This window comes from Zingiber officinale, chromosome 7A, assembly GCF_018446385.1.
Source record: "Zingiber officinale cultivar Zhangliang chromosome 7A, Zo_v1.1, whole genome shotgun sequence".
NCBI classification, from domain to species: Eukaryota; Viridiplantae; Streptophyta; class Magnoliopsida; order Zingiberales; family Zingiberaceae; genus Zingiber; species Zingiber officinale.
This window is the reverse complement of record NC_055998.1, coordinates 55,465,424-55,489,257: the sequence shown is the minus strand read 5'-3', so window position 1 is coordinate 55,489,257 and position 23,834 is coordinate 55,465,424.

Sequence of the window (23,834 nt, the reverse complement as noted above, 5' to 3'; positions counted from 1 at the left end):
AGGTTATCTGAACCTAGAGTTAGGTTATCTAAACCTAGAGGCGACTATGGGAGCCCACCCATTGGACCGTAGTCCCATATAACTGAAGAAAGGCTATGTATGCTATTTAAAATGCATCTAGGGCATTTAAATGAGCTATTAAAATGCCTACTATAACATTTAACTATACTAGGCATTTTATCGAGCACTTGGTGTGCTCTAATTCTGCATATGGCTAAACTGAGAACATAAATGCGAACTAAGGACATAAAATCACACGATTAGCTACTTATACTGCAGGTGAGGGGTTACTTACATCCTGCGCTAAATATTCTTACAATACGATCTCTAAATTTTCGGAGAAGATGATCGTTTCGACGATCTTCTTGCGTCCACGCTTCCTTCTCGCGAAGGGGAGCGCCCTTGTATCGGAGTGGTCGCCGGAAGGTGCTCCTACGACCCTAGGGTGGAACCCTAGGTTTTCCTTGGCCTTGAGCGTCGAGAGGAGAGAGAGAGAGGGGTTCGGCGGTGAGGGTTTGAGGGAAAAGAGAATTGTCATTCAAAAATATAACAACTCTTCACTTAGTTTCCCTATTTATATTAAGTGATTAATACACCCCAACTAAACCTTAAGTATAATTGTTCCCCTTTCCTTTCAGCACACCCTTGCTGGGGCCCCTTGGTTACTAGCATCATCCTATATGTCATAGAGTCCATAGGTCTCAGGTTCAACTCTCGCTTAAGTTGTTTTACATCTTCATTTATTTTTGCTACTTCTTCTACTCCAAAAATTCCATAAAAATATTCTAAAATTCTAGAAAAATAATAGAATATTTCTAAAATTAATTTTGAGAATTTTTGGGTGTTACACCAATAGCGCTCCACCCTCACAGACTGGCAGGGAGGAGGGTGGGGTGTTACAATACTTGCCTCGGTCCGAGTCTTCCGCTCTGGCTTCCCTCGCTTGGGTGATTTCAGGCAATTGAAATAAGGCTTACCCGAATCCAATTTTGCCTTCTCGAGCAACCTTCCGCTCAGGCTTCTCATCCCTCAGAAATGCCGCGCGCTTCCTTCTCGTCTTCCCACGTACTCTTATGCAGCACCTCGTCCTTCGGACGCACCGAGTCCGTCGGTTCTCTCCCGTGCTATCCTTCTCGCTAGCTACGTCTTTTGATTGATTTCTGTGTTCCTAAGCTCCTGCACACTTAGACACAAGGTTAAAACACCACAGGACCTAACATACTTGGTTGAACAAATCAAAACAACCTTGGAGTTCCAACAATACTAACTGCAAATAAAATATCAGGTCGACTTGCAGTTAAGTACAGAAGGCTACCTATGGCACTCCTATAGTATTTTAAGTCAACTAGTTTTCCATTAGGGTCATTATCTAGGGTTGTGTTAACGACCATAGGTGTCTTTATTTCTTTAGTATTTTTCATTCTGAATTTTTTAAGTAATTCTTTAATATATTTTTGTTGATAAATGTAATTACCTTCATTTGTTTGTTTAATTTGTAATCCTAAAAAGTAAGTTAATTTACCTACTAAGCTCATTTCAAATTCTTGTTTCATTAGGGTTATGAATTCTTGTAAAAATTTTAAGTTGGTTGATCCAAAGATTATGTCATCTACATAAATTTGGGCTATAAAGATATCTATGATTGATTTGACAAATAGGGTTGGGTCAATTTGTCCTTGGTTAAATCCTTTGGAGATTAGGTAAGAGGTCAACCTTTCATACCATGCCCTAGGTACTTACTTAAGTCCATATAGGACTTTTTTTAGTTTAAAGACATAGTCTGGATGGTCTAAACTCTCAAACCCAGGTGGCTGACCTACATAGACTTCCTATTTTATTAGTCCATTTAGAAAGGCAGATTTGACATTCATTTGATAAAATTTGAACCCCTTATGAGTTGCATAGCTAAGTAGCATTCTAATGGACTTTTGTTTGGCTACTGGAGCATATGATTTGTCATAGTCAAGTCCCTCAACTTGACTAAACCCTTTAGCAACTAGCCTATCTTTGTTTCTAGTAATTTCCCCAGTTTCACTTAATTTATTTCTGAATACTCATTTTGTCTCTATTACCTTTTTATTTTTAGGTGGTGGTGCTAAGTCCCAGAATTGATTTCTCTCAAATTGGGCTAGTTCTTCTTGCATAGCTATGATCCTGTCTGGGTTAAGTAAGGATTCAGCTATAATTTTGGGTTCAAGTTTTGAGATTAGGGATATTTGACTTAGGTTTTTGAAAGATGACCTGGTTTGAACTCTTAGGTTTGGATCATCAATTATTTGGTCAATTGGGCGATTTGGGTTGACTCTTATGGTTTTAGGCAGTTCATTCCCTTGAAGTTGATCTTCTTCTTCGTGAATTGGATTTTCATTTGTTCCCCCTTGGCTAGTGTTACCTTGAACAAAATCAATTGGTTGATTTGGATTTGTTCCAAGTGTTGGTTGGATTCCTCAAATTTCACATTTGAGGTCTCTTCAATTCTTAGTGTGGCATTATAGTATATTCTATAACCTCTACTGTTTAAAGAGTATCCTACAAATTCACATTTTCTCTTTTTTAGGTAAATTTTCCTAAGTGTTCTCTTGCATTTAGTATGTAAGTTGGGCATCTAAATACTTTAAACTATTTAATGTTAAGTTGTTTATTATAATATACTTCAAATAAGGTTTTATTATGAGTTTTGATTGTAGTTCGATTTTGTACATAACAGGCTGTACTAACAGCTTCTGCCCAAAAGTATTTTGGTAGGTTATATATTCATTTAGCATTGTTCTAGAGGCTTCAAGTAGAGTTCTATTTTTTTCATTCTACGATTCCATTTTGTTGAGGTGTTTTAGGACATGAAAATTCGTGATGGTAACCGTTTTCAAAACAAAATTTGTTAAAGTTATGATTTTTAAATTCACCTCCATTATCACTTTAATTCTTTTAATTTTTAGGTCTTTTTCATTTTCAACTTGTTTGCAAAAATTAGTAAAAATTTTAAATGTTTCATCTTTATTTCTTAAAAATTTTACCTAGGTGAATCTAGAATAGTCATCTATTATTACTAGACAATATAAGCTTCCATTTATTGATTTGACTTCATGGGAATTAAATAAGTCTAAGTGTAATAATTCTAATATTGAATTTGTTTGAAGTTGATTAGTTGGCTTGTGAGTAGATTTTGTTTGTTTTCCTTGTCGACATGTATTACAGATTGTTGAGTCTAAGTTAGGTAATTTTGGTAATCCTCTAACTAATCCATTTAAGTTGCTTAGTTTTCTGAAGTTTGTGTGTGACATTCTTCTATGCCATAATCATGTTTCTTCTTTTTGTATTAAATAACCCTTAAGTGAAGAAGAGTTTAGGTTAATTACATAAATATTATCTTTTCTAAACTCTTTTAGGCTTAAAGTAGGGTTATCTAAGTGCTTAATTAAACATTCAGTAGAAAGAAACCTGTCCTTATATCCAGAATCACACAGTTGACTTATACTAAGAAGATTGTACTTGAGTTTTTCAACAAGTAAAACTTTTTTAATGATGAAATCGGTTTTGAGTTCAATATTACCTATCCCAATTATCTTGAGCTTGCCGTTATTTCTAAAGGCAACTGTTCCCAGACTTTTGTAGGTTAACTGAGTGAATTTGGTGTGATCCTAGTCATATGTTTGGAGCAACTACTATCAAATATCCACTTGGTTTCCTAAAATAGGTAGGAGCTAAGATTAGTATGAGTTAATTTTAAATCAATTTTGAATTTGGTTTAATTGAAGTTAATTAAGCTATGTAATACATTTTTAATTTTTTTAAAAAATTTTATGTTAAAGAAAATTTTAAGTTAAAATTTTTAAGAAAATTTATAAGTTAAAATAATTTTCAAGAAAACATTAAGCTAAAATAATTTTTAAAAAATTTTCAAGTCAAAATATTTTTTTTAAAATTGTCACACCCCAGGTAGTCCCTGCCAGAAGAAATTTCGACAGTGTCTCCCCTATACGGGTGACAATCTGAAACTTCCTACAACATCCAGAAACCTCGGCGAACACGGCCGAAACAATATATATAAATAATAAGCAACATCCACGCAATTTAATAATAAAACTAAACTAATACAATGATAAGGAAAAATCAAGTCAAAAATCCTACTCAACTATACCCATAAAGCTCAAAACTTATATCCTACTCCACTACACCCATAAAACACAAATCACAACGATAAAATCAACTCACCTCTTCTGCCGTCCAGGCAGGCATGTAGCAAAACATATCCAATAAATCCATCGACAATAAAACCATACAATATCCAAGTGTCAAAAACCAGAACAAGTCTAGATAGTAATAAGAAAACCAAAAGATAAAAACACACATCCTCGCGATCTGCAGGGAACTAGAGACTGGAACTCCTCCGAACAGCCTCAACCTGAAAATAGTAATAACCACGGGGTGAGTCAACTCCTCAGTGGGTAACTACTGATATGCATAATAAAGAAAATAACAAATAACACTAATCATGCGTACAGTCTCCTGATATAAGAATGATAAATGAAATTGAAATAAACAGGAGAAAACTGTACTAACCAAGACCTGGTGTATGGATAATAACCGAGATATATAGAAATCCTGTATGCATGTCAAACAAATGCATCCATCTAATATGCAACATACAAGTGCAGCAAACACAAACAATAAATGCATCAATGCGTATGATGTCAATGACATGTCCTGGTTACCCCTACTGCAAGTCAGCCATCTCACACACGATGGTGAGACCGAGTGGGTAGGGTTGTGACAACCATGCACTCTACCATCACTGCTCCTGATGAGTGACCGAGTAGACGGGATGTTGTCGGAGTACACCTATCCTCCTACCCCAAATCATATGTGGGGGAGCTCAATGCTCTCATTTCACTGAGCAAGTCCAGAGGAGGGATCCTTGTCCTGTTACAACGCTGCACCACACTACCCATGAGTGGACCAACGGAGCCCTTGACAGAGCACCTGCTGCAATAACCCTGCCTGATAAAAACCACTAACCCATGAGTGGTTGTGTGTGCAGATCCATGTAACTGGCGATATGCTCAACAATAATTGAGCTGACTATCGCATAACATGCAATCATGCAAGATGGTGCATGATACTAAGCATGAGAATATCCTAAACCTATCCATCTCTACATAATGTGTATCATAGGATAATGAATCAAATCAAAGGTCTAGGTATACAGATCAGCTAAGGTATAAAAACCTAGGTCCTGAACATAATGAAGCATGGTTATGTCACTACCCCTATAAGCATGTATAATCAGGTAGGTACTAACATGAAGTGCATAACAAGTAAACAAAACAAACATGTAACAGGTATCGGGTAGTGACCAACCGATGCAGATAAGAAACAAAATCATTACTATTTGTTAAAAACATTACTATACATATCAAATGACATATCTAAAACGATAAGTCAAAGTACCCGCCTCCAATAGAAAGGTCCAATCCGATAATCGAGATACTCGTCTCGCATCAAAGACATGTATCACCAATATAATTAGTTTAGCTAATTCTATCATGCATCCATTAACTAAACTAAATCCTAATCAAATTAAGAAATCCCAAATTGGATACACTATACCATATAATTTTAGCTAATTCCGATATGTATCCAGTAGCTAAATCAAATACCTAACTAAATCTAATCCATTGATCAATTAGGATTAACTTCATTAACCCTAATCATTCCACCTTCTAATTAGGACTTACTATAACATAATCCATCACAGATTCAACACAAAAACTCACCTAAATCTGTACTTACCCACTGCTAGAGGAGGTTGTTGCCGGATTCAGTGGCTGCAGCAAGGTGGAATTGCTTATCAACAACACAATTATCCCTTGTATCTCTGATTTCCTTGCCGGAACAGTGCTGCTTGGCCGGACTAACCATCAACTCTAGACCAACTGCCCACTGACCTTCTTCTTCGACGATGGTAGCAACCTGCAGTGGCTAGTCGAAACTAAATCCGTTGCTTTTGTATCAGCCCAATGCCCCTAGGTCAGCGTTGGAATAGAGAGTTCAATTGAAGAACTAAGGCTAGGGCACGAGATGTACCTCTGGCGTTGGCCGACAATAGTCGGAGGGCGCACGGTGGGGGTCGACTATGGCGGAGCAAGAAGGAGAGGTGAAGGTTCGGGGCTCACCGTGTTAGTGTTGTCCAACAAATGGGGGTAGCGGCATAGAGGCTATCGAGAGGAGGATCGACAATGCTCTGCCGGAAGAGAGGAAGAGATGGGGTAGCAGAAGCTTGGCCGGTGCGAGAGAGTGAGGGAGGATCTAAGGCTCGGGGAGGGAGAAGGAGAGTCGGCGTTGAAGGAGAGTGAATGGGATAAAGATCTGCCCGATTTCCTCCTTTGCCGAGACTTTATTCGCGTGTGAGAGGAAGTACGAAGCAGCGCCAATTGGGAGTGGTTAGGGCACGACGTCGGGTGAGGAAGCAGGGCACGGGTACGCAGGGAAGGAAACACCGATGGGAAGTGTAACGACCCGGCCCCTTGGCCCCTTGGACGACCCAACTACCGGCTCATTTGGCGGTCCCTTGGGTGGCCCAACTGGCGGCCCATTTGCCGACCCCTTATGTCGTCGACCGACGACCCTTGGTCATGTCGTTACTCACTAGGTCTTCCCACCCCTGGCCAGTGGATTTTTGCCTTCCTCAAGATTTGAACTCTAGACCTCTAGGCTAAGTACTAGAGTTTATGAATCCTAGTAGCCAAGTGAGCGGCGCTCACTTGGCTACCAGGATTCATAAACTCTAGTACTTAGCCTGGAGGTCTAGAGAAGACCTAGTGAGTAACGACACGACTGAGTGTCGTCGGTCGACAACATAAGGGGTCTCCAAATGAGCCGCCAGTTGGGCTGCGCAAAGGACCACCAAGGGGCCGCCAAATGGGTCGCCAGTTGGGCCGCCCAAGGGGCCGAGGGGCTGGGTCATTACAAAAAAAGGCACCTTTTTATTGTAATGACCTGGCCCCTCAGCCCCTTGGGCGGCCCAATTGGCGGCCCATTTGGCGGTCCCTTGGGCGGCCCAACTAGCGACCCCTTATGTCGTCGATCGACAACCCTCGGCCATGTGTCATTACTCACAAGGTCTTTCCACCCCTAGCCAGTGGATTTTTGCCTTCCCCAGGATTCGAATTCTAGACCTCTAAGATAAGTACTAGAGTTTATGAATCCTGGTAGCCAAGTGAGTGGCACTCACTTGGCTAATAGTATTCATCCACTCACTTGGCTAATAGGATTCATAAACTCTAGTACTTATCCTAGAGGTCTAGAGTTCGAATCCTGGGGAAGGCAAAAATCCATTGGCCATGGGTGGGAAGACATAGTGAGTAACGACACGGTCGAGGGTCGTCGGTCGACGACATAAGGGGTCGCCAGTTGGGCCGCCCAAGGGGCCGCCAAGGGGCCGCCAAATGGGCTACCAGTTGGGTCGCCCAAGGGGCCGAGGGGTCGGGTTGTTACAATAAAAAGGCGCCTTTTATTGTAACGACCCGGATCCTCGACCCCTTGGGCGACCCATTTGGCGGCCCCTTGGGTAGCCCAACTAGCGGCCCATTTGGCTACTAGGATTCATAAACTCTAGTACTTAGCTTGGAGGTCTAGAGTTCGAATCTTGGGGAAGGAAAAAATCCACTGGCCAGGGGTGGGAAGACCTAGTGAGTAACGACACGACCCTCGGTCATGCCGTTACTAACTCACTTGGCTACCAGGATTCATGAACTTTAGTACTTAGCCTGGAGGTCTAGAGTTCGAATCTTGGGGAAGGCAAAAATCCACTAGCCAGGGGCAGGAAGTCCTAGTGAGTAATGGCACGGCCGAGGGTCATCGGTCGACGACATAAGGGGTCACCAAATGGGTCGCCAGTTGGGCTGCCCAAGGGACCGCCAAGGGGTCGCCAAAAGGGTTGCCAAGTGGTCGAGGGGCCGGGTTGTTACACACCAAGACTTTCCACCTAGGGTTACCTCCCCCTAGGACCTAGGGTTACCTTCCCCTAGGGTTTTCCACCTGCCTAACCACAGCTAGAACTTATCATCACCTAGGGTTACCGCCCCCTAGGACCTAGGGTTACCACCAACTAGGGTTTTCCACCTGCCTAGAATCCACTAGGACTTTTGCCTAGGAACACTTAGGACTTTTCCTGCAAGCTCAATCAACCTTGTTAGATCACAAGATAACTTAACTTTGGATCCTTTGGCATAATCAAAACATAGGTTCAATCGTTTGGTGCTTCCCGCACCAATAGATTCCTCTTCATCGCCTACTCTCAATCTTCGTCACCACCTGATCGTTCGAGTGCCACCTGATTGCGCCCGCACCACTGGATCTAGCCACCAGTAGTGTGAGAGCTGTCGTCTCCCTCTGCTCCATGTCGACGCCGCCATTTTGATCTAGAGATGTTGATCGCCTCTGTTGGATCGCAGAAGTCGCTAAAGGGGGTGAATAGTGATCAAAAATTTGTTATCGAATTAGAGTAAGCAGTGGAAAGGAAAGACAAAACACAACGCTAACACAAACCAGTTTTACTTGGTTCAGAGCCTTCGTCGACTCCTACTCCAAGGCATGCACTAGTCGAGTGCTTTCATTGGGTAATTCACTAGCAGTTCGAAAATTGATTACAAAGTTAAGTATAGGAATAAAAATGAAATACCGACAATAGAAAATAATAAGCTTGAATTGTGAGTTGTCAGAACAGCCTCGCAGCATCGTAGGAGCAGTGCGTAATGGAGCAGTCATAGGAAGAAGTTGATGTTTTCAGCTCTGGAGGTAGAGTCCTTATATAGGAGTGCTCCAGACACCCAGATCATGATGTAGGCCTGACCAATCAGCGTGCTCCATATTTGCGACGGGATAAGTTTTTGCCTTCCGGGCGCCCGGACCAGTTCCGAGCACTCGGACCAAGTCCGGGCACCTGGACCACCATTTTCTAGAAATTCCTTTTCATGCAAGAAAATGTTAGTCCAAGGTAAAATAAAGATTAAACTACCCTATAAAATAAAAGTTAGCACAAATATAATAAAACAGGGTAATAATTAGATTCTGTCTCACCGAGATCGGCATCTAGTCATGATCTCAACTTAGATTCCTGAAATTATTCTAAGTTGGATCGACGCCTAAGTTCCCTACTTGGGAAGGCATCCTCACCAAGTTACTCTCCTCCAGTGACTTACCTTAACTTACCTATCAGACATTCGGTCAGCCCGTGGACCCGTCTGGACTTCGTGTCAGCTTCTCGGTCAGCCCGTTAACCTAGCAGGACTTCGTACCAGACATCCAGTCAGCCCGTCGACCTAGCTGGACTTCGTGCCAAATATCCAGTCAGCCCGTCGGCCAATCTGGACTTCGTGCCAACTATCAAGTCAACCCATATACTTAGCTAGGCTTCGTGTCAGCTATCTGATCGACCCATCGACCTAGCTGGGCTTCGTGCCAGCTAACCGATTGGCCCGTCAATCTAGCTAGGCTTCTCCTGCACACTTTGTCAAAGTGTTAGACCACAACGAAACTAACTTAACCATTTTTGTTATTCATTAAAACCTGAGTTAGACCATCAGTGCTAAGCGCACCAACAGCCTCTTCCTCAACCCTTCTTCCTTTGTCGATGAGGATTGGTTCTAGCACCAGCTCATTGTGTGCTGGCATCTCTTGACCTAGAGCCGCCACTAGCCTATGTTTTCTTGTTGCCATCACCGAAGAAGAGGAAAGTTAGGTAATGATCCTTGTTAACTTCTACAGCTATGTGGATTTAGTTACATTATTGTAAGGACTCCTAATTAGTTGGATTTGGGATTGTTTTTCAAATGGTAGTGGAAGATTGGTGCGGAATTGCTTGGTTCCAGCCAACACAACTCTAGCTATTACTGTTCATAGACTATCCACATATTTCGGTCGTGAACCCTTCCAATCGTGAGCCACCATTAGCCACCACAGATTTGGTGAATATGTGGAATGAATAGGTTAATTCAATTAGAGTTTTCTAATCCTAATTAGGATTAGATTTGGTTAATTGAAATATGGTAGGTTGGTATGATTTGTATTCTATGTTGCAGAGTTTTAATTCAATTTGAAGCAAACTCTTGGACATGAGGATATTTAGTGTGACTTCCATTTAAAGCAGGTACTTCTTGCCTTGTTTCTTTAGATCCTTGATCTTAGTGCATGATTGATTATTGTCATATCTTGATTATGTCACAGTTACTTGTTTACCTTAAATCTATTCTATGTTGTTCTTTATCTTGACCTTGTATTGCTTGAGCTTATATATTTGGATCTATTTTGATATCTATAATTCTTCCTTGTTTCCATGCATGTATTTTTATCAAGTGTAGTATTAGTATGTTATGCTTAGACTAACACAATTGATACTTTGTAATGTTATGTGATATCGGTATAGATGAGTTGTCACGTTCCGCAAGTGTATGGAAATGTCGCAAGTAATATAAAAGATTATCGTATCCACAGGGACTGGAATAAGCACTGGAAATATCTCAAAGCGAATTAGCTAAACAACTAATCAATTGGTTTCAAATGCTAAGGATGAAAAACAAATCTAAAATGAAAGATTAACAAACAAGAGTTTGGGGTTTGAGTTATGATAAAGGGAGGTTCTAAGAGTTTTGGTTTCTTTATAAGATCTCTTGAATGTATATGGTTTACCAATTCTTATTTCTCAATTGTCTAATATTTGTAGAAGGTTGTCGGTTCTCTCTTGCAATAGATAACCGGCTTAGGACTGAAAAATGTACCTAAATGTGATCAATTAGATATGAACCTACGTTGTCCTTACATAGGATTGCACCTATTACTATGCTTCCCTCGGATATCAACATAGAAGTTCATAGCTTCTTAACCCATAAAGATACAAGAATTGAATCATAAAATCTATCCTACCCTCTTGAATATTCTCATTTCCCCTTCAAGGTTATCCCTCAAACGTCCTTACACGGGCTTGCACCTGTCACGTGGATCCCTCGAAAAATTGAGTGAGAGTTAATCTCTATAAAATCTATAAGATATCCAAACAATCAATCAAGAATGGGAATTAAGCTCTAATCACAATTAATCATTCAATATCCAATCGATACAAACTAGGCAACATCATAGAAACAAAGAAATGACAAATCCACAAGAGTTTACATCAATTTATCTCACAAATACTCCCTCCATCCTAGAACAAAAAGATCTACTCCATAAAATGAAGAGAGAAAACCAAAGATAAGAAGATTACAAGCATTTCTTCAATCCCAATCCAAGAAGAGGAGAGAAAGAAAACTTATCTATAATATAACTCCATCTTCGAATCCAATCCTCGCTCCCGAAGTCGAATTTGCCAAGATCTCCCTTTAGATTGCCCAAAAATCCTCCCAAGAATGGGAGGAATCCACCAAATCTTGCTTTCTCCCAAAGGGGAGAAGATCCCCTTTCAAAACTTCAAAGAGGCTTTAAATAGAGGGGGGCTTTCGGGCGCCACACGACCCCGAGGCATAGTCGTGTGAGGTTCACACGGCCAGAGCCTTTCCCCTCTCTGCCAGCCATACACGGTCGTGTGGTGTACACGGCCATGGACAACTCCCATCAAGACCTCCAAGCACGGCCGTATAGATCCACACGGCCTGGACTGCCCCAGCTTCTGGAAACCTGGCACGACCGTGTGGTGCCCACGGCTAGAACACTTTTAAGCACTGGGAACCCTACACGGCCGTGTGATGCACACGGCCAGGGCCTTCTTGGTCTCTGGAAACCTTACACGGCCATGTAGATCCACACGGCCATGTAAGGATTGAACTCTGATTTGCTTCAAGACTTGGCACGGCCGTGTGAAGTTCACACGGCCAGGCCAAGTTCCTTGTCTGTTTCTCCTGGTTGACCACACGGCCAGAGCACTCCACCCTAGCAGGGTCGTGTGTGGCACACGACCAAGTGCTTTCTCCAATGCTTATCTCATAAGTTTGTCCAAGAATGTAGAATCTTCACCAAATTCGACTCCTGTGTACAAAAGATGCACAAAAAGCAGATTTCTGAATAAAAAGAGTAAATATGCTAAAAGAAAAGCTAGAAGTATAAAAATGCATAGATCAAGCAAGCTCAAAGTATGTAAATGTGCATCAAAACATGCATAAAAGTATATAAAATCTACGCACATCAGTTGTATACTTATATGAGTGCATATATGTTAGCCGGACTATACCTGCTTATACGCGAAAGATATCTTACCCTAGTAGAGTGATAGGGGTAGTCCACTAGGTTATTTTTCTTTAAATGACATCTAGGACTACTTGACTTGGATTCTGTTATGTTATTATGTATATGGTGATACTATAGAATTAGTTGAGATATTATGACTATGATGACTAATATTCTCTTGAGGAGATTAGTTTACCAGTATTTTGTGGACATGCTTTGTTATTTAGATGCCTATACACTGGAGAGGTTAGACCGAGGTGCAGGTATAGAGAAGTATACTAGGTGTGAGTATTCACTTTATGCTTATCATTACGTTGTTATGTCCTGACAATCGTTGTCTCCCATTCATGGTTGAGAGAGTTGTCAGCAATCATGATGCATATGACTATCCACGTGACCATCTGTGGTAGCATGCTCGTCATAGTCCATAGTAGATTGCCACGTATATACCCTGTCTGCTCACAGGACCATCCGTGGTAGAGTATTCTCCAACAGACAGTGGCCACTTATACATCTTGTCTGCTCACGGGATCATCTGTGGTAGAGCGTTCTCCTACAGACAGTGGCTATTTACATCCCCTGTCTTCCCATGGGATCATTCTTGGTAGAGCGTTCTCTCGTAGACAGTGACTATTTACATCCCATGGCTACCCATGAGACCATCTATGGTAGAGTATTCTCCTATAGTCAATAATTGAGTTGCTAGATAGCTACCTCATCCTAATTACCCACGGGACCATCCGTGGTAGAGTGTTCTGCAATAGTCAGTAGTTGAGTTGCTAAATAGCTACCTCATCCTGTCCGCCTACAGGACCATCCGTGGTAGAGCGTTCTCCTGTGGATAAAGACTAGTTATATACCCTAACTACCCATGAGACTCATTGGTGATAGTATGTTGTTGTGCTAGTCAAGACTTGTTATATATACTTGTTATATGATGGTTATACATTTGATTTTGCAGGGTTTGAATATACTGTATGTACTTCTGATTGATCGATTATATTTGGTTGAGCATGTTAGTGGAGGATTATATAATTGTTATGCTTTTATTAGTAGATGAGTATATTGGTACACTTACATAGGTTGGTAAGTGTTTTATATAAGACTGCATTCTTTTTATCTCCATATATATATAGTATCATGCACTATCTTCTATACCCGCTGAGTATTTTGTTCTCACTACCCCTTTCTTTCCTTTTTTTTTCTAGGTTAGCAGGTAGAGAATTGTTGGAATGTATACTATAAGCCTAGCTTTTGTATGAACATCTATTTTGAAATATTTTGAAATGAGAATCACTTTGGTCAAAAGTTTATATTTTATATTTATATATATGTCAATGCAGTTGTCTATTTAATTTATATTGTAGATAACATGGTGTGTGGTGCCACACAAAAAATCATATTATCGGTTCCTTATAAATTATAAATAGTAGCTCACAACCAAGATGTATTGGCACAAACCATTGGAACGGTTGTAGTGTAATTTGGTATTAGTCTGTCTTGACTATAAAATTATACTAGTACACTATGTGTGTATTGAGTAGGATCATTTGAGGTTGTTCGATTTATACTGACTACATAAAAGAATAGAACCTCTGTTATTATGGATGTGCGTCCTCTTAATCCCTATATAATAACAAGCACCTATAGTTAGTATTTATTTCTTTAACTTATCAATTTGTGAGATTTATTCGTTAAATCAATAGACCCGATGAGTTAAGAAATAGTACAATTTATATGGTGTGTTGTTGATTATAGAAGGAATCTATGTCCTAATTATTTAGGCTGATGATGTCCCCTTGAGGAGCTCATAAGGATTATCATGTAAACCCTGCAGGTGGACTTAGTCCGACATGATAATAAAGTTGAGTGGTATTACTCTTGGAATCAGATGTTAATTAATTGAGTTGTTAGTAACTCATTTAATTAACAGACAAACAATATCTTAAACACATGGAGATTAACGCGCTCATGATAAGAAGGAGCCCATATTGTAATATGGGATTGGTGCGGTAGTTCAATAATAACGCTTTAGTGGTATGGATTATTATTGATGGACTTGAGTTGGGTGTTCGGGCCAAACACAGGAAGCCCAAGCCCATCAGGAGGCCTAAACCAATTCCTCCTCTAGGTCCCTGTTGTAGCCTCTATAAAAAGCCTCGCATCCACCCCAACAGAATTCGGTTATAAAAAGGGAGATTTTTTCTAAACAGAGTTCTGTTATTTTTCTTTCTTGGTAACCGATAGCAAGGGTTATAAAAAGGAGAGGTAGCAACCCCTAAACATAAGTTTTCCACAACTCTCTTGCTTAGGGTCGGCGGCACAAGGTTCTCCTTCTCTCTTGCTTAGGGTCGGCTACACAAGGTTCTCCTTCTCCACCTTAAGGCCAGTGGCACAAGGTTATCCTTCTCCACCTTAGGGCCGGCGGCACAAATCTCTTCCAACTCCACCTTAGGGCCAGCGGCTTGGAGGAGAGGAAGAAGAGGAGAGGGCACCTATCTAGAGCCTCCTTTTGGTGGTCAGCGGTTTGGAAACAAAGAAGAGAAGAAGGGTGGTTTTTGTCTTGGTAGATCGTCGTCGACACGACGTCCAAGAAGAGGAGAGGAATATAGCAGAAGATCAAGAGGTTTTTAGCTACAAAGGAAAGGTACAACTAGTTCTTTGATTCCGCTGCGTAATTAGTTTAGTTTTCTTTGTATCGATGTTGGATACCAACACAAGAGGCCAGCGATCTTGTACTTCGATCAAGGTGTGCTTTGATATGTTAAGAACTTACTTGATTGATCAAACACATGTCTGATCGAACATGCGGGTTGCTAGGAAAAGTTTTGTACTTGTACAATTTTTGTACAGGAAAATTTAAACAGAACAAAATTTCAGCACCTTCTAGTGGTATCAGAGCGAGTTTTCTGGCTCTGTGTGATTGGTTTTCGGTTAAATTATTCACTGCTCATATATAACCTTAGGCAGAATAATAGTAGGATGTTCTAGAAAGATTAACTCTGTGGTTACAGGCATCCTAGGTCCAACTATTATGGCTTTTTGTGTTTGTGTATGATTTAAACCCTCGGGCATGTCGAGGTTGTTTTATGTTGTGCATGATTGTAATAATTAAATACAGTCGGTTGTTGTATTATTTTTTTCATTCTGTTCGATCTAAATTACATGTAAATTCCTTTGTGGAATATAGGATCGATGAATGTAAATTTTATTTCTTTTTTTGGCGGCTTGTATCCTTCCTATGCGTGGTGCTATTTTGAGGATCAGAGGCGCGACAAAGAAGGAAGCAAGATAGACGCGACGGCTTGATCCATTGGCAGCATATTGAAGGACAGCGATGGATGAGGCTATAATAGTTGGAAATTTATTTTCATATTTATTGCCTTTATATACTGCTTTTATGTGATGTGATGTTATGTGCTGTGATGCTGTGTATTGTGATGTGTGTGCATGTTAAAATTCCTCAATTTAAATAACTAAGTAGGAGAGTGATTATTTAAATAAATTCCACGGTCTCTATTACTGGTTTGTAAGTGATGCATTCAAACTAGTGCGTTGGCTTTAAGTGTCTTCCTCCATGTCGGATGAGTTTGTTTACGGATCACTAGATCAAACTTCGTCTATGGATGATTATAAGAAATTATTTAGGTACGTGTGATCTTCTCCATCTGAAAGGGCACAATCCTAATTAATGGACTAAGTATCAAGTAATGGTATATACTTAAGCGCATTTAATAGTGTTCTCCCCATCGGAGTCACTGCTACTATTTGTATGAATGAAGATGAACCAACTATTAATTTTATTTGTCATAAAGTTAGGTTAACAAGATAATAAAATTAATGGGTAAAACCTCCTCTTACAAATGTTTGAATTAGTATACGTCCACACTATCATGGCATACGAAATTTACGGAGTTTTGAGGTGTTGGTGAATTTAAATTATATTGTTTAAGGAATTAATATTATTTTAAATTCTAAAGTTTTGACCAAATATTTTATTTTATGATTCTCAAGATTTCAAAATGGCTTTCAATCCTCTTGTTGTTATTTTAAAAAAAATAAACTTACTAGTCCAAATTATATTGATTGGAAACGAAACTTGGACATTGTCTTAACTGCTAAAGAATACAAGTTTGTACTTCTTGAGGTCTGTCCTAGCGTGCCTGATAAGGATTCTAGTGAAGAGGAGATAGAGAGACATAGGAAATGGGTCAAGGCAGATGAGATGGTGTGGTGTTACATTTTGGCTTCTATGTCAAATGTGCTCCAACATCAGCATCAGGCCCTACCCACTGCTTATGACATGAGCATCAAGGAACTCTTAGGATACCAGAATCGGGTTGTCAGGCAGGAAGTCATGAGAAACTTAATGACGACCACCATGACTGAGGGGACACCCGTGAGGGATCATATCCTCAAGATGATGGCTCATTTGAATGAGATAGAAGTCCTTGGAGCTGAAATCGATGGGGAAAATTAGGTCATTATCATTCTCCAAAGGCTGCCCAAGAGTTTTGAGCAGTTCTGCCTGAATTACAACATGAACAAAAGGGTTTATTCGTTGATAGAACTTCTGACAGAAATCCAAGCGGCAGAAGGGTTATTTCATCAAAGTTCTCAAGTTCACATTGCTGAAAACGTTTCTGCCTCTAAGACAAAAGGCGGAAAGAAGAAGAAGAAACAAGTTAGTTCGACAAAGAAAGTGATTCGACCTCAAGGGACTGGGCCGCAGGCAGGTGTGAAGAAGTCGAAGGGCAAGTGTTTTACATGCAAGCAGTCTGGACATTGGTGTTAGTAATTAGCCCTAAGAGCCAATCATGAGATGATTAGGCCTTTTGGTTACTAATTGAGTTAGACTCAAATGACCCCACTCATTGGACTGAGTCCAATCCGAATTAGACACATTAGATTAATAGGTTAGACACAATGGGTTAGACTTATTGGGTTATTGGATTAATGGTTAATCCAATATAATAAATCCAACCCATTAAGAGGAATACAAAGAGATAAAAGACCCTTGGTATTCATGGGATGAATATAAATAGGTTTTTGTCATTTATTTTTGAGAAGATGAATTAGATGAGAAAAAGGTGTCTCTTGAGATTCCATCTTCTTCCTCCTCCTTCCATGGCCGATTCTTGATGTTTGGCCAAATCATACTTCTTGCTAGCACAAGAAGATGGTTCTTCTCCGAAGGCTTCATTCGGTGACGAATGAAGGATATGTTCGTGTGGATACCATAGAGGCGTGAACGCTTGAACGCGCTGAGATCTAGATACAGAGAAAAAGGTTGTTGTCGGGATTGCGAAGGGCACGCAACAAAGGTATAATCCTATCATATAGCTTAGTATAGTTTTCAGAAAATATTTCTTCCCTTCGCATGGATTTGCTGGAAGAGGATCTAGAACTTTTCCGCTGCGTTTCCGCGTCTTTGGGCGTGCTAGATCCCAACAATGGTATTAGAGCCACTTGTGAAGGGATATGCTAAGTTATTAGAATTTTTATATATGATATATAAATTGCATGATAGGGTTTCCTATGATTGGAAAAATTGTGAGTTTCGGCCACACTTGACTCTCGGCCAGATTATGGGTCTCAACCAGACTATGAGTCTTGACTAGATTCTAAGTTTCGGCCAAATCTTGAGTCATGACCGAAAGTTGGTGTGTGTCCAACTTGGCCAAATCTTGACTCTTGACCAAAAGTTGGTGTGTGACCAACAAGGTCTCGGCTAGAGTTGTTTTGTTTGGAACAAAACGAAGTTGGTGTGTGACCAACAAGGTCTCGGTTAGAGATGTTTTGTTTAGAACAAAACGTAGTTGGTATTGTGGGTAGTAGGGTCTCGGGTAAAGCAGCAACTCATACAATGAGTTATACAACTCATACATACGTAGTTGACAGCGGGACCGCCGTGGCGTTGTGGCTCATAATTTATTTGTTGAAATCATAGTAAATTTATGTCATAAGAATATTGTGAATATGTATGACATGGTGCATGGCTATGGCCCTTTGACCCCAATGTGATTGGATGTGTGTAATGTTGTAATTCATAATACGGCCTGCGTGTCATGCCTTCATCCCTTTTATTCCTGTTGTAATTAGATTACACTCGAATGTAACTCGAGTTTCTTTAGATTTTGTAATGTACAAAATTAGAAAGAGTTAGTCTTATGGAAGACGAGTGAAAAGAAAGGAAGGACAACAACACACGACAACCAAGGAAGCACTTGGAGAAGTGGCTTAGACCTAGGTTACTTATCGCTCTTCTCATTGGCTTGAGAAGATCGTAGTTTATGGGGGCCATAACCATGTCACGTTTAAACTTGTGTATATGTTGATATATGCCATGATATGCCATGATGTATGTGATGCATGTGTAGCTATCATAATTAGGTCATTTACATATGTCTACCAAAGTTTGGTACTCACTACTACCTCGATCATCTGTAGTCAGGTTTGCCAAAGCAAAGTGGCTTGTTTTATCTTGGTACAGTGCGACTGGACAATTGTGATGTCCGACTATTGAATTTTGGGTATGACTTAATTAAGTTACCTCAATTGGATTGAGAACTTAAAGGCATATCCCATAAGATGTAAATCATATTATACTAGTCTTGGGCGATTAGCCAAAGCTAACTCAAGATGAATTATAATCTGGATTTCATAAGATGAGAAAACGAACAAATAGTGTTGTTCACCTAAGGATACAAGAGTTACATAAGATGTAATTGGTAAACGTTGTCTACCTAATTTATACAAGTCTTGGGTCATTAGCCAACTCAAGAAAAGTATAATATGGATCTTGTCCAATTGGTACACGTTGCCTACCTAATTTATACAAGTCTTGGGTGATTAGCCAAAGCTAACTCAAGATGAGGTATAATGTGGATCTTGTCTCACTTGAATGTCTTTGCTTTTGGGTTTAGAGCTAGTAGTGACTTGCTCCTATCAAGCTTTAGAATTTAGTGGAAGGATCATTTAATTAAAGGCCTAATTAAATGATCTGAGTATGATACTTCTCTGTATTTTATTGCTGTAGACCACCATGTCATCTAGAACGTAGAAGACACAATCTCTGCAATCTGTCCTTGATAAGGACAAGCTCAATGGAGCTAATTTCCTAGACTGGTATAGAAACATAAGAATAGTTCTCAAGAGAGAACGAAAACTATATGTCCTAGAGCAGCCTATTCCTGAAGCACCCCTTGCTACTACCACTAGAGCTGATAGGGATGCTTACAAGAAGCATCAAGATGATGCATTAGATATGTCATGCCTTATGCTCGTCACCATGAACTCTGAGCTTCAGAAGAAACATGAGAACAAGGATGCTTATGATATGGTTTGTTGAATACCTTAGACAACTATATCAAGGACAAGCAAGGCATGAGAGATTTGAGATCTCTAAAGCACTGTTTCAATGCAGAATGCAAGAAGGAAGTCCCATATGGCCATATGTACTCAAAATGATCAGGAATGTGAAGAATCTACAAAGGTTAGGATTTCCACTAGGCCAAGAATTGGCCACTGATCTTATCTTGCAGTTGTTGCCTGATAGTTATAGTCAATTTGTCATGAACTACAATATGAATGAAATTGACAAACCATTGCCTGAAATGTTGAGCATGTTGAGAACTACTGAACTCAACCTTTAGAAGGCAAGGCCTGGTTCCATTTTGATGATGTTTAAAGGAAAAGGCAAGTGGAAGCCTAAAGGTAAGGGTAAGGCCCAAGCCAAAGGCAAGGGCAAGGCTCATGCACTAAAACCCAAAGGTGGGGTGGCTAAGAAAGGAACCTGCTTCCACTATGGTGAGACGGAAACTGGAAGAGGAACTGTAAGTTATACCTAGAGGAACTAAAAAGGAAGAGAAGTGAGACTTCTACCTCAGGTATATATGTTATAGAAGTTAATCTGTCTATTTCTTCTTCACGGGTATTAGATACCGAGTGTGCATCACACATTTATACTAATGTGTAGTGGAAGAGAAATAGTAAAATATTGAGAAAGGGCAAAGTGGACCTACGAGTAGGCAATGGTGCAAGGGTTGCTGTTGTAGCTGTAGGAACATATTCCTTATCTTTGCCTGCTAGGCTTGTTTTAGAACTTAAAGAGTGTTGTTCTGTGCCTACCTTAACTAAGAACATTATCTCTGTTTCTTGTTTGGATAAGAAAGGTTTTTCATTTGTAATAAAGGATAAATGTTGTTCTGTTTATTTCAATAAAATGTTCTATTGTAGTGCACGTTTTGTGAATGGACTCTATGCTCTAGACTATGGCAACCCAATCTACAATATAAATACCAAATGGTTCAAGTCCAATGATTTGAATCAAACATATCTCTAGCATTATCGCTTAGTTCACATAAATGAGAGTCGCATATCCCAACTCCATAAGGATTAACTTTTGAACTCATTTGATTTTGAATCATATGAGACATGCGAATCTTGTCTTCATGGCAAGATGACAAAGACTCCATTTAATGGACACAGCGAAAGGGCTAATGATCTATTAGAACTCATACATAGTGGTGTATCTGGCCCTTTCAGAGTAGCATCTAGAGGAGGCTATTATTACTTCATTACCTTCACTGATGATTTCAGTAGATACGGCAATGTGTATTTGATGAGACACAAGTCAGAATCCTTTGAAAAGTTCAAAGAATTCAAGAATGAAGTACATAACCAACTTGGTAAGAGTATTAAGATGCTTCAATCAGATCGAGGTGGGGAATACCTTAGCCAAGAGTTTCATGACCATCTTGTTGAATGTGGGGTCATATCTTAACTCACTCCACTTGGAACATCACAATGGAATGATGTATTAGAAAGGAGGAATCATACTTTATTAGATATAGTACGATCGATGATAAGTCATACAGGTCTTCCTACTTCCTTCTGGGCACATGCTCTAGAGACGGTCGCTTTCACACTTAACCGAGTTCCATCCAAGGCAGTCATAAAGACACCATATATGATATGGACAGGGAAGAGTCCCAAGATGTCTTTTATAAAGATTTGGGGTTATGAGGCTTATGTTTGACAATAAGTCTCAGATAGACTAGGACCCAAATCAGATAAGTTCTACTTTGTTGGATATCCCAAGGAAACAAAGGGATATTACTTCTATAATCCCACACAAGGCAAAGTGTTTGTTGCCAAAAATGATGTCTTTCTAGAAAAGAAGTTTATTTCTAGAAAAACTAGTGGGAGTGAAGTCGATCTTGAAGAAGTTCAAGATACACAAACTAGCACCAAAGCCTTGATGGAAATTGAATAGGTACCACAAGATGTTGTGGATCAGGATTTTGTTACACCACAAGAAGTTGAGGAACAACAACCTGTTCAAGTAGCACAAGCTCTACGCAGATCTGATAGGGCCCGTCATCAACCTGAGAGATATTCTTTCCTCTTGTCTGACCACGGTGATGTAGTGCTTATTAGTCTTGATGAGCCTACATCTTATCAGGAAGCTGTACAGGGTCCAGATTCTAAGAAATGGCTAGAGGTCATGAGATCCGAAATGGAATCCACGTACACTAACCAAGTAAGGACTTTGGTTGATCCACCTGAAGGGATCAAATCCATTGGGTGTAAGTGGGTCTTCAAGGTGAAGACTGACATGGATGGTCATATGCATACCTATAAAGGTAGATTGGTGGCTAAAGGATTCAAGCAGATTCATGGTATAGACTATGATGAAATCTTTTCACCAGTTGCGATACTCAAGTCCATTCGGATCATACTTGCTGTTGCTTCTTACTATTATTATGAGATCTGGCAGATGGATGTCAAAATCACATTTCTTAATGGAAATCGACTCGAGGATGTGTATATGACACAACCTGAGGATTTGTCGATCCAGAGCTTGCTGGAAAGGTGTGTAAGTTGCAACAATCCATTTATAGATTAAAGCAAGCTTCTAGAAGCTAGAATCTTTGATTCGATGATGCGATCAAAATATTTGGTTTCATTAAGAATGAAGATGAATCTTGTGTCTACAAGAAGGTTAGTGGCAGCACAGTCATTTTTCTCATATTGTATGTAGATGGCATACTTCTCATTGGAAATGACATCCCCACTCTTCAATCAGTGAAGACTTGGCTTGGGTTTTGTTTCTCAATGAAGGACTTAGGTGAAGCAACCTATATTTTGGGCATCAAGATCTATAGAGATAGATCCAGAAGATGGCTTGGTCTAAGCAAGAGTACATATATTGACAAGGTGCTTAAAAGTTTTGCCATGCAGAATTCTAAGAAGGGATTCCTGCCTATGTCACATGGTGTGAGTCTTTCGAAGAGTCAATGTCCCTCTTCTAAAGAAGCAAGGGACCGCATGGATCGGATTCCTTATGCATCTACTATAGGGTCTATCATGTACGCCATGCTTTGTACTCGCCCAGATGTCTCGTATGCATTAAGCATGATGAGCAGATATTAGTCAGATCCAGGTGAAAGTCACTGGACAACAGTCAAGAATATTCTTAAGTACTTGAGAAGAACTCAAGATTATTTCTTGATCTTTGATGGCGATGAAGAGCTTGCTGTAAAGGGTTACAGCTGTTGCTGTAAAAGGTTACAGTGGTGCAAGCTTTCAAAATTGACAAGGACGTTTCTAGATCGTAGTTAGGGCATGTATTGTACTTAAATGGTGGTCTTAGGTATTGGATACTACAACGATTCCATCTCATTCGAGGGATCATCGATATATGAGATATGAGGATATGCAGAGAATCAAACAATGCTAACATTATAGATCCTTTGACCAAGGCTTTGGCACCAAGAAAGCATGATGGTCACACTAGGTCAATAGATATTAGATATCTTAGTGATTGACACTAGTGACATAAGGAGATTGTTAGTGTAAGCCCTAAGAGGCAATCAAGAGTTGATTGACTTAGGATATTTTGTATCATATTTCATTATTTCATTAGAAGGCAAAGGTTATGGTTATTATATTTACTTTAGTTCAGTGCCGAATGAATAAATATAATAATGTCCTTGGGTAGTAGGTTTTTATCAACAGTATATCAATTGGTTGAATTGATAGCGAGATATTGTAGAGAACACTACTCTTAACTATTCCTAGTCGAGCATTAATATACAAGGACAATATTAATACATTGAGACTAGCATGTAGGTCAACGGATGACTTGATCTCACAAGTCATAGATATGAGATATCAGGTTGACACATGGGTATATATTAGAGAATATATACTGAATGACCCGCCATGAGAATATTTCATGGATCGTCGTATGAGTGTCATAGACATTCTCATGTGACTATTGGTATGAATAGTCCTTAGACCTGGAGTCACTACGGTTCCCTACATAAGGAGTTGTATCCTTTGGTATCGTCAAACGTCACCCGTAACAGGGTGGACTATAAAGTCGATCACTAGGTATGGAATGAATTATGCAGAGGGATGTGAGTGATGTAGATGGGATCTATCCCTTCCATATGATGGAATCGATATCTGTGGGCCCCTTGATTAGTAGGACACAAGAAAGCATGGTCATGCATAAATGAGTCAATATGAGATATTGAGCTTATTTGATAAGTGTGTCTACTTGGAGATCAAGAAACACAAAAATTGATAAGAGGATGACACGGTTTATGCCT